The sequence below is a fragment of the Spinacia oleracea genome, chromosome 4 (assembly GCF_020520425.1).
Source record: "Spinacia oleracea cultivar Varoflay chromosome 4, BTI_SOV_V1, whole genome shotgun sequence".
In the NCBI taxonomy this organism is placed as follows: Eukaryota; Viridiplantae; Streptophyta; class Magnoliopsida; order Caryophyllales; family Amaranthaceae; genus Spinacia; species Spinacia oleracea.
The window spans coordinates 75,164,794-75,173,973 of record NC_079490.1 but is presented as its reverse complement, the minus strand read 5'-3'; the positions used below and the strand labels follow the sequence as shown (position 1 = coordinate 75,173,973).

The following is a 9,180-nucleotide window of genomic DNA, read 5'->3' as shown; positions in this document are numbered from 1 at the left end:
ATAACTACATTACAAACATGGATTTGAAAATTAAATATGCCACGTAGTTTATGATAGGCTTCTATGGGTAGTATTTGCGCCCGGCTTGGTACCGCTTCTATCGTAGATCCAACACATGCCCCGGTCGAGGTAGTGTCTTCAACAGACGAATTTCGCTCAAGAGGCCAACCCGCAAGTGCAAGCCAAGGGGGCATGCAGGCGAGAGGGACCTAATGGGCGAGCGATTGGGTTTGGGATAGGTGTACTACCTGCACAAGTACCGAGTGGGAAACATGCGCGGCGTATGCACCCCCCTATTGGCGAAAAAAAGGTATCCTTAGTCCCAACTCCCGAGGGAGTCGAGATTCGTTATGATGTTCTGCCCGTTCACATTAATATGCTGATTTTCAGGTCGTCCCAACTTGATGGGGAAATAAACGCGTGGTAGGATCGTTTCACCCTTCGGCTATTTTGATTACCTACAAGCACGAGTATTTCCTTCACTATCCCCAGTGGAGTCGCCACTGTGAGGGGGTCGAAAAAGCGCGAGGCTAATGCGTGACCTTGTCCCTCGTGGGTGTGACGATTCTTTTTATTCAATCAAGTATAATTGGATTTCCTGTGAGTATACACCCAATTGACTAGTAATATAGGAGTCGCCATTCTGTTTTTAACGACAATGAGAAAAACTGACAAAACCCGGTTATCGTGACATAAAGGGAGTGCAATTATGTTTGACCACGACGGCCGTAGGTTCCCTTGTGATCCCTGGTGTGGGGATCTCTCAATATACACCCGCAAGGTAGAGATTGAGGGTTCGGGGAACTGTAACTACCGAGAGGAGTAATTCGCTCGTCGATAACTCCAGAGGTAGGATATCCTTACTAGCTCAGCATAAATAATTGAAGGGACATGCATTAACTATTAAACTAATCTGAATTGATTTTAGCAATATGCAACATATAATACTAATTCGATCGTGATTATCTGATTTAAATAGCATTAAGGGACCTAGCATGATAATCCGATTTCCCAAAAATATTATATTTGTTAGGCGTGATAGAACAATCATATTAGGTTAGTTTAACAGTTCATAAAAAGGGCGAGGAAAGCAGTTAAATCATCGAAAAGGGACACATTACGACGCACCCTTGATAGGTGCGTCACGATTCTCAGAAAACTAACCACTTTGAATTTGCTATTTCTCCTTTTTATTTAACGAATCTCAACTATGGGACAGGATACGTTCTGTTCGATTTATGGATCGATTGCGACAGAACGCGTGAACAGTTTCACAGCGAGAGGCTTAGGCTAAGGGGTTTAGAGTCAATACTCAGAATATATTATGTGTTGTTGTGTGTTGTTTCACGTCGAAACTAGGGGCCTATTTATAGGGGAGAGTTCGCGGAAAGATAGAATTGCAGAGTTCTAATCCGCAAAGAATTAGGAAAAGAGACGTACCCAGGTACTTTCAGCGCCCAGGCCTGGGCGCCGAAGATTTCGGCGCCCAGAGCCAGGCGTTGAAAATAGGATCTGGGCAGTTTTGTTTAGTCAGATTCGGATTCCTAAAATCCGTAGAGTTTGAGATTAATTCGAGTCTTTTAGCGCGTATCAATTTTGTGACGGAATGCGTCTGGGCCCGTTACGAACTCTAGGCTCGTTAGGATTTTAATTAATACGTAACTCTTATTTCCGAATCCTATTAGGAATAGGATTCTCGCAGTTTTCTATCTCATTTAGGATTTATGTTGGAATGCAACACCTAATTCTGACAGGTTTCTATCTTTTATGATTTGCCACTTTTAGAAGCTACCTTTTACGGCAGTTACTATTTTTAGCAGGTTTCCATAAATAGCAGGTTTCGGGTGAAATGAAATGGGGAATCGAGATTCGTTTATGTTATAGGAGATGCGTTGTCAAGTGGAGTTTTTATGCTTTCATCATCGAACCTTTCCCTTGCGGGAACGGGGACAAAAGTAGGTGTCTACAGTTAGACTTAGCATTGAATGCATACTTGCACCAAGGGCATTATTTCCTTCAGTATCCCACTTGTCCTTGGGGACAAGTGTGCATTCCCTAATTCCTTTGTCGCTTGATGCTTGCTCGTGAACATAAGGTAAGAGTTGTCATCCTTATTATGTCCAGAGGTATTTCTCGGTTTTAGAGTTCAACTGATCAAATAAACAGATAATCACAGCCTATGATTCATCTGAGCACGACCATACATTTTACAGTTTCTAGCTCTCCGAGTGGCCTTGTACAACTTTCAGCATCTCATCCCGATTTATGGGAGGACAATCCCAATCTTGCGATCTTGAGGTTAGACTTCGTTTGATAGGTGATTACCCGAGCGTTGCCGTTATGGCCTCCTTTTACGGTGCGACGGTTGACAACGTCAAAGTAACCAGTTCTCAAACAAGTAATCTCAAATCACTCAGGTATTGAGGATTAATGTCTAATAATTTTATTGAAATTTACTTATGACAGATTTTCATCTCTTACAGTAAAATTTCATAGGTCTGTCCGATACTAGTCTTCTCAAAGTAAGTATCTATGCTGATGATTGCGACATTGCCATGTCCACATAGTTCAAGAAACAGAACTACTAGTCATCTTGCATTCTAGTCGTCTAGCGTTTTCTATGCGTCCATCTTTATAGAAAACTTCGACCAGGGACCTTTTTCAACTTTTGACATTCAAGTTCACTTTGATAGACATTTCTTAGTCACAGGACTGGTCCTGACACAGTACTACAAAATAGGGAATAGAGAACTGTTGAAATATGCTTTAGAGGACGCCTGAGGATCGTTCTCCTACTAAGCGATCTCTATAGTTTAGAGGACAGTTGAGATAGGTGTTCTATATACATCTGAATATAGTACAGTGGTCTTAGCTAACCGTCCTCTATTCCCTTCCTTAAATCAGAAAATAAAGAAGGAATAGACATCGGTTAGCAATTTCACCGTTATGTATTACTTAAAATAGAAGACAGTTTTCCTAGATAACCGTTTTCTATTCTTCATATTTTACATTAACATAAAGGACACTTGCGTAGACAAACGTTCTCTATTCTTTTTTGTTTGATAAAAATAATAAATTAAGAAATTGTGCCGAGCAATTAAGAAACTGTGCAAAACAATTAAGAAACTGTGTCGAACGCAATTTAACGGTTTAACCCAAAATAGCAAAATGAAATAAATAACCGATTATACTTCGTGTGAAATAAATAACGCAATTCAACCCAAAGATCAAAATAAAATGAAGTATAACTTTATTTATAAATTGAGATACATATAATGAACAAGTTAATCCTGATGTACAACGAAATACAGTAGCACTAGGGATGAAAAATATAAGAACGACAAAAAAATATGTTTGCCATCTTCTTGTTCTTTGTGCCTTTGATAAATCTCCAAAAACTATAAGAAAAAAGTCAAAGTTTTAATCAGTATATGGAAATTAACAAATAAAAATCCATTGGCTAAGTATAACTCTTATTTCAAGTAAAAGTGAAATGTACCTTGAAAATTGTTTCAACTAGCTTCTGCATCCTTCATTTAGAAATGCGAGAATAAAAATATCTAAAATTAAAAGGTCGATCTTGAGAAGATATAAAGCAAAACTAAGTCAACCGATTTAGTATATAGGTATCAAATTTACAACTTTAACTGGAGTACTAACTATCATATTGAGATTATTTCTGAGAACGAGAGGAGTACTGATCTCACGGTTGGTAAGATGGAGCGGCCTCCTCTATCAATCAAGAATCACAATCAGCCGTCCTTCCTTTATAACAATAAAAAATATAGAATTGTTAAAAAGTTGTATAACAATAAAAAAAATATATTAGAGAAAACTAAAACATACATTAGAAAAATACCTTTAATTACAATATCAATCAAGAATCACAATCAGCCGTCCTTCCTTATCAAATTTCAACCAGAACATTAAAATTTGCTATTTACCTTACCCCTAATCGGGTAATTAAGTTATCAACACAACTTCCCGATTGATCCCACCAGAAAAATTAATTCAAAATATTACCAAAAAAATTAAAGAACTTTGGCAAGACTAGATTAACAAAGAGAAAGAAATTACCCACCATTTAACCGTAAGAAAACAATTTTTCCATAGAGATGAATTGGTTGATGATACCGAAATAATCGATGTTGTAGTCCTATAGATTATATTGCGTTTTCTTTTCACATTTTTGTAGTAGTGACAGTCTATCTTGAATATATCGTCAAATTTGAAGGGACTCATCATTTAATAAACCACAAATTAAATGGAAAGTGAATTCTATTCATTTATATGAATGGTTAACCAATAACTTTTTACAAAGTATTAAACTCTAAAACTCTAAAACTTTAAAACATTAAAACATTAAACAAGGACATCAAAGTCATTCTCCAACATGCTTGATTCCCATAGCTGCAGTGTGCGAGTTACGCTTCGCTTGCGGAATAGGTTTAGTTAATGGATTTGAGATGTTGTCGTCAGTTCCAATCTTGCTTATCTCGACTTCTTTTCTTTCAACGAACTCTCGTAGAAGGTGAAATCTACGAAGTACATGCTTGACTCTCTGGTGGTGTCTAGGCTCCTTTGCCTGTGCAATAGCTCCGTTATTATCACAATATAGAGCTATTGGTCCTTTAATGGAGGGGACTACACCAAGTTCACCTATGAACTTCCTTAGCCAAATAGCTTCCTTTGCTGCTTCATGTGCAACAATGTACTCCGCTTCAGTTGTAGAATCCGCAATGGTGCTTTGCTTAGCACTTTTCCAGCTTACTGCACCTCTGTTGAGGCAGAAGACAAACCCAGACTTTGATCTGAAATCATCCTTGTCGGTTTGGAAACTTGCGTCTGTATAGCCTTTAACAATTAATTCATCATCTCCACCATAGACCAGGAAATCATCTTTGTGCCTTTTCAGGTACTTCAGAATATTCTTGGCAGTAGTCCAATGTGCCTCTCCTAGGTCTGACTAGTATCTGCTCGTAGCACTGAGTGCGTACGCAACATCCGGCGTGTACATAAGTAATACCTCGTATTTTTATAATATTTATAAATATATTTTATTATATTTATAAAGAATTTTACGATTTTTGGAATTTATTTCGCATTTAAATATTATTTAAATGTATTTTAATTAATTAGAATATTTATTATTTTAATTAATTACGAAACGAATTTAATTTTCGAGTCGGGAAATTTAATGGGTCGCAAGTCATTTTAAAAGGTTTGGGTTTTAAATGAAAAGTCCAAGTCGTTTTATTAAACGAGCCCAACCAAAAGAATTTAATTCAAGTCCTAGGCTAGCCCAATCATTTAATTCCCTAAGCCCAATTCTAATTTTCTAAGCCTAGCCCATTGGAAATTGGGAGCCTATAAATAGGACTCCCCTCATTAAATGATCCCCTTATTTTGTCATAAACCCTTGAACTCGCTCGCACAGCAGCCATTCGATCGCACAGGCAGACCTGTTCGACTGCACAGACTGCAGCTTCTGGTTCTGCGCTATTTTGCTGCGTGTTCTTGCTGCACTGTTTTGCCTTGCTGTGGCTGTGTAGGGCTGCTGTTATGTAGCTGCGACAAGGCTCCCAAGTGAGCACTAAGGCTGCTGCAGTGATGGCTTAAAGGAGAGCACAAGGCTGCTGCAGTGGCAGCTCGTGCATTGCTGTGAGTGCTTGTGAAGGAAATAATGCCCTTGGTCCAAGTATGCATTCTATGATAAGTCTAATAAATGCGGTTCAGTATTAATTAACAAGTTAATAATTCAGTGAGATCAAGTGAGCTGAATGCCTAGCTAGAGGCCGCTTCAGTTCAAGTGGAATTAATGATATTAATCCACAGCTTACTCTTGACTGAACCCGTAGGGTCACACAAATAGTACGTAAACGGATCAAGTATTTAATGGCATTAAATACTCTATCTATGGATATTTGGAACCGACGGATCTTGGTTTCAGTGGGAGCTGAGATCGTCACAGACTCACAGGCAAGAAATGAATACTCCGGAAACGATGATATTACCGGAAACGGAAATATGGATCATATCGGAAATATAAATATTATCCAAGTCGTAGATGTTGCCGGAAACGGAAACATGGTACGTATCGGAAAATATTATCGGAAATGGAAATATTACCAGAATCGGAAATATTGCCGGAAACGGAAATATTGTCAGAATCGGAAATATTACCGGAATCGGAAAATAATTCCGGAAACGGAAATATTAAATATTTGTTCGAAACGGAAATTAATTCCGGAATCGGAAATGTTAAATATTGTTCGTATCGGAAATGAATTCCGGAATCGGAAATTTAATCGGAAGCGTATCGTACGAATAAGCATCGGATGAGGCCTGCCGGACGAGGCCCAGCACGAAGCCAGGCCATCGCCCAGCAAGCCAAGCGCGCCGCACAAACAGCCACGCCAGGCCCAGCGCAAGGCCAGGCCCAGCAGGCCGTGGCAGCGCGCACAGCGCGCGCGGGAGCTGCGTGGGCTTGCAGCTCGCAGGCCTCGCTGCGTGGGCTGCTGCTCGTGCGCACGCATGGGCGGCCCATCGTGGCTGCCGTGTGTGCGTGTGTAAGTGTTTGTGTTCGTGCACGTTTCCTAAAACGTGCAGAGTTCGGTTAATGATTAAATTCCTAATTCTATTTGATAAATTAATTAAATTAGAGTTCTTGTAGGATTCTAGGTTTAATTAATTTGTATCTGAATAGGATTCCAATTCCCTTTCCATAACCCTATAAATATGTGGCCTGGGTTCACACTTTATAACGAGTTTAAAAGTATTCAAAGTGAGTTTTTGAGAGAAAAATTCAGCCACACATCTTGCTCAAAAGTGCCGAAAATTCTAGTACCTTAAGGGCGATTCTAGTTGGTCAATCTTAAGGCGGATCCGGACGTGCTGTGGATTATCTACGGAGGGACGACACTTGGAGTCCTAAAGACTTGTTCTGGTTCGGTTCGGGCGCAGCTAGGGAGGGCACGCAACAAAGAGTATGCATCTAAATTATGCTATATGATTATGTGTAAATAATATGTAATCCTGGGTTAATGGTTGTTTCCGCATGATTTATGTAATATCATATGTATCATAACCTAACAGTGGTATCACGAGCCCCTTATTATTTTCATAATCTAAAATTGCATGAACATGGTTAAATATTACAAATTTGCAAGAATTAAAAGGGGTGATTAATTTTCGTAATTGTTAATTAATTGCAAATTGCGTTTATTTAATTATACGTACGCAGTTTTTCGGCAGTTTCTTCGTTACTCATCCAAATCGAGTGATTTTTGTGTCAATTTCGCATGTAAAATGCATTCTAAAATTTTGACAAAAATAGTTTTATTCTGCCGAACCCAGAATTCTCAAATTCGAAGCCTAACTATGACTTTTCGAAGGTTTTAGTTTTTCGAATGCAAAATTTCGTAAATTTAAGATGTTAAATTAAATATTTGCGATTCTTGTTGATAAATCTTGAATTTTTGATTGACCTACTGTATATGTTTAACAAGTTTGAATGCCTAGCCTTGTTAATTATGCAATCTAATTTGTAATTATGATTAATTTGTTGAAAATTAGAATAATTTAGAATTAATTTGATTTTCATAATTAATTATAATTTAATTAGAAACCTATGATTAAAAACCACCCTAAAAATTGTAAATTTATGATAAATTTTAAATTTTTATGACCTAGACTTGAATCCATAACAATCGGAAATCAATTGGATAATAAATTTTCGATTTTTCGCCCTAAAATTATGAAATTAATAATATTTATTAATTTGTCATTAATTTTATAAATTTTAAATTTTTTATGCGATTCGTTCATATAACTTGCACGCACAAAGCAATGGACGCTTCGTGTTACCCTTAAGGGGTGTTGTATAGTGCGGGCATGCGACGACGAGCAAGGGAGCTCGTCGCCCGTGCGGCACGAATGCAATGAGCAAGGCATGGTGCACGTGCACAAGGCAGCAGCCCTGCCTTGTGTCGTGGGCCACGAGCAATGGACGAATGGGCATGGGAGAAGGGCGAGCCAAGGCAGTCGCGTGTGGGCAGCAAGCGAGCTGCGCCACAACGCGCACTGCCTCGCGCAAGAGCGCGCAGCCTCGCGCGCAGCGAGCGCAAGCTCGCGTGCCACGAGCGCTGCGCCCAGCGTGGCTCGCACGCACAGCGAGCGATGTCGCGCGCCCAGCGAGCGATGTCGCGCGCCCAGCGAGCGATGGCTCGCACGCACAGCGAGCGATGTCGCGCGCCCAGCGAGCGATGTCGCGCGCCCAGCGAGCGATGGCTCGCACGCACAGCGAGCGATGTCGCGCGCCCAGCGAGCGATGTCGCGCGCACAGCGAGCGATGTCGCGCGCACAGCGAGCGATGGCTCGCGCGCACTGCGAGCGATGGCTCGCGTGCGACGAGCGATGGCTCGCGCGCACTGCGAGCGATGGCTCGCGTGCGACGAGCGCTGGCGCGCGCGCAGCGTGCGATGGCTTGCGATGGAAATGCAGCAGCTATGCGACGAGCGCATGGGCTGCGCGCACATGGCCAGCGATGGCTGTGTGCGAGCGGCCCATGGGCGTGCAATGCGTAGGGTGTTTGCGTTACGATTAGATCGTTTTGAATGTTTAATTTGAAAATTTCAGTTCACGTAATTTTAATTAATTTTAAAATTAATAATTTAAATTATTTTCTTGGATTTTAATTTTGAATATTGTAATTATAATAAATGTTATTTATTCTAATTATTTTACTAAAATTAAAATCATGAATTAATTTAAATACGACTGAAATTAAATTAAACTTTTTGGATTCAATTATAAATTTATATGAGCTTTAAATTTTAATTAAATTTGTATGTTTCCGGTTAGACTAGAAATACATTGTTATGTTTAAAATTAGTAAAGCATATGAATTTATTGGTTTAAGTGGGAGCGCTTTTAGTCATAAACTCTTGATTAGGTCTACAAATCCTTAAGGTTAAAACAACTTGATTAGAATTAATAAGGACTGAATAATTGGTAGATTATTGGTGCCCTTGATTAATTACTGCAAATGTTTACGTGATGCATAATGTGTTTTACTAACCAGCTATGTGGGCCATTCATGATAATGAATGGGTGAATGGTATATATATTGTATATGTACTGTTTTGCAGGTTATGAAGTGACTAGTATGGCCCAAATAGG

At 39.6% G+C, this 9,180-nt stretch overlaps 1 long non-coding RNA gene across 2 annotated transcripts; it reads right to left on the bottom strand.

The window, feature by feature from the left end:
• Positions 1 to 3,227: 3,227 nt before the first annotated feature.
• On the bottom strand, positions 3,228 to 4,162 carry LOC110796510 (uncharacterized). 2 transcript variants are annotated; one of them, XR_002535608.2, is made up of 3 exons: positions 3,860 to 4,162; positions 3,500 to 3,765; positions 3,228 to 3,398 (listed from the first exon to the last, which is right to left on the bottom strand). It is a non-coding gene; the product is annotated as an uncharacterized lncRNA (long non-coding RNA). The 2 variants fall into 2 exon arrangements; XR_008919313.1 differs by having other exon boundaries at positions 4,082 to 4,153.
• Positions 4,163 to 9,180: the final 5,018 nt, after the last annotated feature.